The sequence below is a fragment of the Centruroides sculpturatus genome, unplaced genomic scaffold (genome assembly GCF_000671375.1).
Source record: "Centruroides sculpturatus isolate CEXI.00-Female unplaced genomic scaffold, Cexi_2.0 scaffold1570, whole genome shotgun sequence".
Taxonomy (NCBI): Eukaryota; Metazoa; Arthropoda; class Arachnida; order Scorpiones; family Buthidae; genus Centruroides; species Centruroides sculpturatus.
The window spans coordinates 56,455-66,817 of NW_019385955.1; the positions used below are offsets into that span (position 1 = coordinate 56,455).

Here is a 10,363-nt window from a genome sequence, read left to right on the forward strand (position 1 = left end):
TCAAGAATCTTCAGATTCCAGAACAAACAAACAAAACAGGCTCTTTTTTCGAATCAGTCAAATCACGATTGCTTTGAACGTCCCACAGAAAAACATTTCCGATTCCATGGTTACGTGATTCCCTTAGCTCGCTCGCCTCTCGGGCTTCACCCACTTGTTTCCAATATAGACTATTCATAACAAAGGTTTCGTGATGAAGGATGAGTCAACACCTCCGCGAGAAGCCAATCCCCTTGGCCCAATCCTCACTCGCTTACTTGTTCAAAAATTTCGTGAAGATTCATACATATTTGTTTTTTTTTCGTGTCAATTTAAAGATAAATATTTTATGTATTGAATACAGAAAAGATATTATTTATTTATTTATTTAAAATCTACTTCAAATATTCTAGTATAAATAAATTATTAAGTATTTTTCATTATTTAATAAAAATTAATAATCTTTGATACTTTATCTTGAATTCTTGAATACAATAGTCTACAATTATTATTATTATTATTATTATTTTAGAAATAGAAGCTAATCCGACTCCTTCGGTAAGTGTTAACTTATTAATTTCTTAGTTTACAAAATTTTGTTAATTTAAAATCTTAGATTACATTATTTAAATTAAATACTGTAATTAATTCCTCAAATATCTCTTATCAGCTGCAGACCTATAATGTGTATTTTGAAAATAGATATTTTTTTTCTATATTTTCATCAGATGATTAAATATTGTTATGAAAATCAAAATTTATTGCTATATTGCTAAAACACAATCATTCTATTATATATTGAAAGATATATTGAATATGTTCCCTTGTACAAAAAATTGATGATATAAAATAGTTTAGTAGAACACTTATAATGTTTAGCAGTTAACAAAATACACTAATTTTTTCAGTTGTACAAAACAAACATTGCTCTGAGAAAAAAAATTTCCATCGTTTAGTATCCAGCAATTCTAATTTTGATTCGTTACTCCAAATAAAACGCTTCCAAAACTCCGGATGTTTGTCTATAAATACCTTGATTAAACTAATCTTTTTTTATGATTTACTGCTGAAATCCTTGGTTTCTTACATGCAACTCAACTCTTCCGTGGATACCATTTAATCTTTTCTTAATAGTTGAAACGCTGACTAAATATTAAACTCTTTTTTAATATTTTTTAGCTGTTACAAAAAGATTTCCGGTGGTCTCACGGCAAATCATGGATTTTCTCTTGTTATTGTAGTTTTAGGGTGGTGTCTCTTGGTACATTTCTCATTGTATCGTTATTTAAATATTTAATCAATATTTTTTTGACTTCTTGTCGTGATATTTGATGCAGTTTTGCAACAATAGAAAGAGAATCACCACTTTCATGCTTATATAAAATCTGCGCTCTTTCTTCAAGTCTCAATTCTCACTCCCTAGCGTACAGATATCTCTTGCTTAACGTGGGATTTGATTAACACACAAAATTAATTGGGCCAATCTATTTATATACGCGGCAGAAGTTTTAATTTTAGCGGCTTTATCAGCTGTTCTTAATTAACAAAGATACCGTATTGATTAACGCGATTTTGATACACGCGGTTTTGATAGGATCTGGGGATTTATTAACCGCGTTAATCAAGGAATACCTGTACTTTCTTATTGAAACTAAAAATCTATTTAATTGACAATTCTGGATTTAAATTTTGTATAATAACCAGTTTGAAATTAATGTTTTGCTTACTTACATTGCTTTCTTTGTTGTCAACTTTCAAATTGATATAAGATGCGTTTCATAAACATGAAGGCACTAATAGATTTCCATATAAAATCATTTACACTCAAAACTCTGCAAAAATAATTTACCTTTGGTTTGTTTGAACTTTCATAAATGCACATGTAAAAAGATAGCCATTTATTGAGACAGAAAAATAAATAACAAATTAAAGAATTACAATCAATTTGACTGCCCCCAAAACATAAAGTCATATACAGTAATAAAGTTAAGTGAAACAATTTACGACATGTTAATAAATTGTATTTAAAAATAACCTAATATCCAATGAAGCCCCCTACGGCTAAAATAACTTTGTAAATGTGGTCTGGCGTTGATTGTATGAAGTTTTAGTGGAGAGATGCACTTATTTCCTCCTAGTGACAAATTATGGCTTGATTTAATTTCTTTTCATTATTATATTTGCATTTGCAAATACAGCTCTAGTCAAAAATCCCAGAGATTTTCCATCGGATTAAAATCAGGAGACAGAGCTAGCCAATTAGTAATAAGCATATCATTAGCTAAAAACTATTCACGCGTAGAGTTTGCTATGTGAATGGAGGCATTGTCCTCATTCACACAGCGATTTCCAACAACATGTTCAGAAAGAGCGAGAAATTGCTCGCCAACATGACTTAATAATTATTTGCTTTTGTACGTCCTTGTAAAACAGCAAGTGGAGCCTTTCTTTGTCAATTAAAACCACACCTCACCATAACTGAACTACCACCTTGTTTGCGTTCGGAATATACCCTTCCTTTTTTCTCAAATCATGCCAATAGTAACTCAAACTATCTGGACCATCAGCATTAATTTTTTCGCCACTCTAGATTATTTGTTTTCACGTATTTTTTCTTGGCCTATAGTAAACGATTTTTCCTTGTGAATGGGCTTTAATTATGGAGCAGGTTTTCTTGACTGTGTATACAAGATTCCAGCATGTCTGCACAACTCTTCCAATAGTTGATTTTACAACATTGCACTTGGGTGCTGCTGCTTATTTCCGAAATGATCTTTTTCTGCTTGCAATCTGGCGAAAAATTGTTTGTTTTTCCCTATTTGTATGTTTTAAAGGCCATCCTGTTGATTTCTTTTCACCATGTTTATCATCAAGTTTAATAAAGTTGTTGATTACAGTGGATGACCGATTTGCTTTTTTAGTAATTGTTCTTGCAAAGTGATTTTTACCTTTAAAAGCAAGAATTTACTTTTCTATAAGTTCATTAGAGATTTGCTTTTGCCCACTTTTAAATTAGTGATTCTAATGAACGATTCTGTATTTATTTCTAGTAGTTTCTGCTGGGTTAACGTTGACCTCTGGTTTCTTAACATCAATCTGCCTTTATATTTGAGACAGCCAACTAATTGTTTAAGCTAATTGTTTAAATTCGCTTACTGTCATAATAAGTTATTTTTTAAAAGTATATTTTTGAAGGTTTAAATAAATCTACATATATAATCGAGACGAGTTGATAATAATAATAATAATAATAAGCGCAGAGCTCAAACGGTTAGGAGTTGAAAGTTGAAATTTGGTACACAGTTAGGGTACGTCACGAAAACGCACACTAAGAAGGGATTTTTCGAAATACCTCCCCACGGGGGAGAGGGACAGGATTAAGGCTTAACACTTCCATCAACAATGGAAGTGATAACAATGGAAGTGTTACGTAACAATGGAATTGTTAAGAGAAAGCCACGTGCAAGACACAGATGCAGTTTTTTTCGTTTTTGCGGGAAATCGAAGATATTTCTAGACCCATCTAAAAATTCTCTAATTAGTCCGGAAACAGGAGGACCCAATCCTTGCATACTGTGAAAACGGGTAAGGTTGACTATAACGTAATAATCTTAATCTTCACTTTCGTTACTTTTGATCGAGCAACGCCGGGCCTACCCGCTAGTTGGAAATAACATATAATAGAACATTTTTTCGTGAATGATTTTATACAGAAATATATTAGTGCTTTTATATTTATGGCGCGCGCTTTAAAAATAATTTACTTTGTGCTCTTAATTGTTTGAATTGTTTATTTCTGCAACAAACCGATCAGATATCTAATTATAATGTGTCATAGCAAGAGTATTGTAATATGCAAAGTAGTTAGCAGACCGGAATGCATTTGTTTTTTTAGTGTTAAAAACACTATTTTTTCAATATTGTCAAACTTGAAATAATGTCGGACACGTGCTGAAAATCTGGAAAACTTCACCTGGTCAGTCTGTTGATCAGGGGAGAACTCGCGATCAACTACCAGGTTTCAATGGTTTTATCCTCTTGGCCACTGTTTGCTCGTGGGTAATAAGAGTGCCCTTTTATCAAGCCCATCGTAGGTTCGGCCAAACTTACAATAGAGCCGTCCGGTGGTGAGAGACGGACCCGACATATTTGGGACAGACAGCTCATGTAAAATTTCTGGGGTTTTACGACAGCCCAGATTCGATTCCGTGTCTTCCTCGAATTGTAGTTTGACGCCTTACTAACCGTCAGCCGTACGGAGATATTGGACACTAAGAAAAGTTTCGTACATTTGGAAATTGGCTAGATCGCATGAGACACACATTGTCAATTGCAGTGTAAGCGAGAAAAATTGTTCGCATCTCATTCAAGAATTCCCTGAAAATATCCAGGTCTTATTTTTTTCTGAACGAAATCATTTATAAACGAGCAATTATTTATTGTGACATCGTCACAATGCGGGTGCAATTTTTTAAATCTTAATTTATTTAATTTAAAACATATGCTGACTTCTACCTAAATTAGTAGTGTCTGGCCCCTGTACATCACACTTTTCCTGCTAGCAACAAAGTCCTGCCGGTGATCTATCTAACTTTTTCCAGGTGAAAATTTTTGAATTGAAAGAATGTATAGTTATTTGGGGTCCCCTGCTTCTAAGCTTTTCTTATCTGCTCTCAACATTCATCTACCTAACTTTGCTCTCGAGATTAAGAAAGGACAAACAGACAGGCAATAGTGTGAATTTATAGGTCTACAATTTTTTCAAATTGCAGCCCAATGGTATATTTTGTCTATTTCTTAAATTGTTTTACTTTCTCTTAAGGCATCTCAGTTTTGCAGTTTCACGTGTACCGTTTCATGCGCTATCTTTGATAAAATAATGTGAACCGCCGGAAAGGGTGTAGGTCTCCCAATCCGGCAACGGTTGATTAACCCTGTTCACGGTCAGGATGGATTATTTTTTTTCTTTATTTATCCCGCTGTAACGGGAGGGCGAGTCGAGTGCGGAGGAAGGAGTGCCGTCGGTAAGACGACAGGCGATATACGAGTAAACGAAGAGGCCAGATGTAACAAAAAAAATAACAATTTATTAAAGCTAATTTTCGGGTAATACAACGTCTAGTTCTCGTCCCTAAAGCGCGGATCTTCCGAGAGAGCGCTTACAATAAATGGCTCCATACCTCTTTATAGATCGTTATCCAAACGAGGAAAAATTATCGCCTCTAGTTGAGGACAGTTCTTCGTAGTAGGACACAATTTTTAACATAAAAAGGACACTATTTTCAATCGTAAAAAGGACACGATTTTTAAACGTAAAAAGGAAACTATTTTCAATTATTTGTCTCCGTCTTGCGCCGGTTCTTGAACGACTCCCCCGAGAAGGGGAAGGAAAGGGTTTTTATAAGATCGGCGTGGGAGAATGGTCACGTGATTGATTGTTGTGAGGTAAAAGGTACGCAGATGGGTCAGAGTTGTTGCCGGGCTCATGCTAACTATCAACTTTGGAGTTGGAATATGGGATTAGTTTCGAAATGAACTGATGTTTACCTCGAATAGAAAGGGGCGATAGCCATTTTTCTTTTCTCCTTTTTGTGAGTTAAAAGAAAGTTTGATTAAATTTTTAGGAAAATACGGGACAATTAATCGGCAAATAATCGGTAAAAATTCCGGATCTCACAATAACAAACACACGTAATTAAAACTTATTGTTATCTTATGGATTACAAAGGTTCAAATATATGTGGGACCAAAAAAACGAGTAATTTTTAATTGTGTTTTTGACTCATATACAACGTAACTTTTATAATTACAATATTAAACTTAAACATACACACAGCGTATTAAACGATGCCAAATTAACCGGTTAAATACACCAATATGATTGTTGAGATTGCAAATAATCGAAAACTACAAGAAATGGATTAAATTTTATTATATTCCTGTAATCGAAAAGTATCGCGAATGGTTCAACAAAATGCAAAATTTGAATTAATTCATCAAAATTATATTTTGTTCCCTTCAGAGTAATTTCCTCCCACTACAATTTAGTTATTCCAACATTTTTCCAATTATGTTAAAGTTATTTTTTGTGAAACCCCTTCAGGGCCTGCAGTGAATTTTGTTTTATGGCATCAATCGATTTAAAACAGTGATTACGAAGTTTTTAGTCGATTAATGCTTCGAAATTTTAGTCGATAAAACAGGAAAAAGTCAAACGGTGCCATATCAGGTGAATACGGAGCTTGCGAAACCATATTTGCTGAATTTTTGGCCAAAACTCTACGAATAAGAGCATTGTGAATAATGTGCATTATCGTGGTGCAAAATCCACGAGTTTTCCCACCACAAACCAGGTCGTTTTCTACAAATTGCTTCACGCAAACGACGCAAAACTCTCAAATAACATTCTCTGTTGACAATTTGGCCAGTCGAAAGGAATTCGTAATACACAATACCACGACAATCGAAGAAAGCAGTCAACACGATCTTAATTTTTGAAACTTTGGGCTTGCTTCATCTTTCGAAAGCCATTCACTCGATTCTAGAGCTGTTTCGGTGCCAAAAGCGTAGATTCATGTGTTCATTCCCGCTTAGAGAAAGCATTTCCTTGACCATTCGAACACGTTGTTGTTTTTGGAAAAAATTCAACGTTTTCGAGAAAATTTGAGAAGTAGCGCCGCAAGCCCAAATAATCTTTTAAAATTGCTTGCGAAGATCCAAATGCTACCGGAACATGTTCAATAATGTCTCTAAATGTTAAACGATGATCATTGAGCACTAACTCTTCGACTTGAGAGATCTCTGCTTCTTCATGTGCATTTACTTTAAAAATGAAATTCGTAGACTGTCTCTTTACTGATAAAGAGCAGTCTTAACGATTTTGTTTCTGTTAATAAAAATAGCATTAATTTATAGGAGTACAAGAGTAGTAACTAGTTCAGGGTCATTAGTTTTCTCCACATCTGGGGGAAAAAGTCTCAACTCCTCTTTTCCCGACGGCTCCGTCTTTCTATATTTTATAGTTATATTTTCCATTAAGAAATTTACGGTAATCTATTAGGAAAGGAAAGACAAAAAAGATTTTTTTTTATTATTAAGTTAATTTTGCTTTTATCTTTCCATTTCGATTTAGTCTATAAATGAGAAAATATAGAAAACTCAACTTCAAATATAAAATTAGATAATGAAAATATTGAATGAAACAAGCCTAATTTTATCTTCTAGCAATATTATCAATGATAGAAATTCTTTACATTCAGAATTATTTAAAACGTTTATTTTTCTAAATCTGTTAATAATGAACAAAAATAAGTTAAAACATAAGCTATATATTAAATTTGTAAATTTATTAAAATTTTATCATTTAGTATATATAGGGGAGATCGGGGCAACTTCGGCATGCGGGGCAAGTTTGTCAAGCGCTTTTTTTAAAAAACAAATTAAAAGGAGACTTTGGTTATAGGTTAGGCAGTTGAGTTTTATTGGTGGCTTGTTGAGTGTAGTGTTTTNAAATTTTCTTTATTTTAGTTCATAATTTTAATAAAAATTAAATTAAAAAAGTACAGTTTCGACGACTGTTGTAGGAACCTCTTATCTCTGCGCATAATTAGTTTAAACAGTTAAATCCACATCGATACTATGACAAATAAATTAAAATCTAAATTAATTCCGCTTTACTATAAATCTGATTACACAGTTGTCAGATCAGAAAATATACATTATTTATTTAACAGTCGTAAGCCATATTTTTACGAATGAGATATTACTTTAAGTAATCACAGTTCCGTGTAAATCTAACTTAATTTTAAAGGATACGAAAGCTGCTCCTTAAAAATTTAAAATCAAAATTTAATTTGAATATGATAAAACTGTGTAGATAGTTTAGTTATCCAACGAAATTAATCGATCAGGAAATTTCCAATGATATTTATTCAGTTTAATTAAACATGTGTACAATAATTTTCTGCTTTGATATAATAATTCATAAGTAAACATCCTTCTGCAAATTCTGAAATATTGATAGTTTCTGCCTAGATATTTGTAAAATTTAATCGTAATTTTTTTATATTTTAAAATGAATTAATGATTTTAGGACACTTACTCTTATTCTATTAACATATTCTAATGAAATAAACTATTTTCAGACGTTACATATTACAATGAAACAATCAATTGTTTTCATTAACTTTTATTACTTAACAGCTTCCGGATCAAGCAAATATAACAGAATAAAATTTGTCGAAAGCTTCTATTTCAATTATCAAATTTATTTTATTCTTATATGTAACGCCCGATTTATTTCCATCAGTATAATCTCTGGAATGCTTTGTAGTTGATATTTTACCTTATTATTAATTAATTATTGTATTGGTGAAATGTTACCTACTCGGTTAAGTTCAGCAAGTATTCAAATATTCCAAATATTCGGTTTAGTATTGACACTTTATTATTGGTTATACGAGTTTGATACTGATTAATAAACGGGATTGATAATGATGGTAATTACCTTTCAACCTAATATATTCACAATTCACAAATTAGCTGTGATAAATACGCTTATATTTAAAGTTTATACGAAGTTTAAATGATCACACATTAATTTTAATCTAATTTGAATAACAATACTTAAAGTTTTACATGCGTGGTACAAATATAACTAATAAACATCTTTATACATTTTTATAGAATTTAAGGTCCAGGATGTTACACTTATATGCATTATGCGTGCAAATTATTAATAAATAAATCTTATATACTATACATAACAAAGATAACTACAGGGAATAAAAAAGTTCAATTTCAAATTCAAAAGCAAAATTCTGATAAAATTTATTTACTCATATTATTTTACTTTGCATATATTCTAATATTATTTCATGTAAATTATATAAATCATAATTTTACCTGTAAATATCTCATTGTCTCAACTCACTACAATAGTTTTATCATTCTGAACCAAATTCTGTCATTATTTTTTATATACAAATAAAGTTTTAAATGGAGTAATAAAGAAATCATTACGTATTATCGGAACAATTTTAAGTGTTTATATTATCAATATATTTTTCCATTTAAGTTTTAAAATAAAATCATTTTCATCATCCTTATCTTAGCTGCTTACACATCCAATATTTTGTAATATAGTTTTAGTTAAGGATTAAGTTTATTATTATTAAGTTATTATTATTATAAGATTAAGTTGATGATATGAAACCGTGCTTTGCTATTTGTTTATGCTTCTGACACAATATAGTGCTATAAATTAAGACACTTGGCGGATTTTTTCATCTTTATTTAGTTGATACGTGTGGAAAAAATTACACGTTTCGAGCTCTTAAGCCCCTCTTCAGTCAACTAAAACATTTAAAAAGGATATAACATACACATAAAAAGGAATACACAAGTTTTGTAAAATTTTTAAAAAATAAAACATACCTATCCATACAGGTTTTATAAATTAAAGTAGCAGTTTACTTTCGATATTTTTTCAGCAACATCAGCTTATTCACAGTATTTTTTCTTGTAGCCTACTATAATATTAGGAGAGTATACAACGTATCTATATAAAACTATACATAAGTTTTATAGTATCTATAAAACTATATTTAATTAAGGCATACCTTGAGTACGGCTGTTATTAAGGTTGTACTGTACAAAATTGATTATACCTTTTACTTATAAAACAGTCTTACAAAATCCTTGGTCTAAAATATACCTTAGACAACAATTATCAAATTGGTATACAATTGATTATGCTTTTTACTCATAAATCTGTTTTACTAAATCCTTATTTCCTTTGATAAGCATTGACAATATAATACGAATTTACATAACTTCTACAATATAAATTTACATATCTGACATCTACTATATTTTTACAATATATGATTGTTGATTTATTTAACATTACAGTATTTAATATTATAGATTATTATATGAACTAATGACATTACAATGTCTTGAGGTTGGTAAACAGGATTAACATTTAATATAAATTTACATATTATTTGATTCCCGTTACAACATTACAGTTTTTTGTTATTGTTGATTTATGTAACAGTTCAATCGTTATTATTAATTAGCACATTGATCACAATAATAATAGTTTGAATCTAGTGAATACAATTAATATAAAATTTTTAACCAGTTTTCGTTTATTGAGATGCTAGGATTTTTATTTATACTATTTTGATTTTTGATTATTTCTATACTTTCCTTGAATTTTCTTTTGTATGTATCTCTTTCTCTGTGTAAGATATCTATATTATTTTTATCTATATTACAATTATTCAAAAGGCAGTGTTCATGAAAAGCAGAATTTAGTCTACGATATTTCAAATCGGCTATATGTTCTTTCAATCTTACTTTAACTTTACGTTTAGTT

The 10,363-nt window shown here is 30.9% G+C and overlaps 1 long non-coding RNA gene across 1 annotated transcript in view; it reads left to right on the forward strand.

Annotated features, from left to right (window-relative positions):
- Positions 1 to 504: 504 nt before the first annotated feature.
- The window catches only part of LOC111612792, an 83,476-nt gene continuing 73,617 nt past the window's right edge, over positions 505 to 10,363 (forward strand). Inside the window, exon 1 of the long non-coding RNA XR_002754675.1 lies at positions 505 to 537. This is a non-coding gene — a long non-coding RNA (uncharacterized LOC111612792). The remainder of the gene's footprint in view (positions 538 to 10,363) is intronic.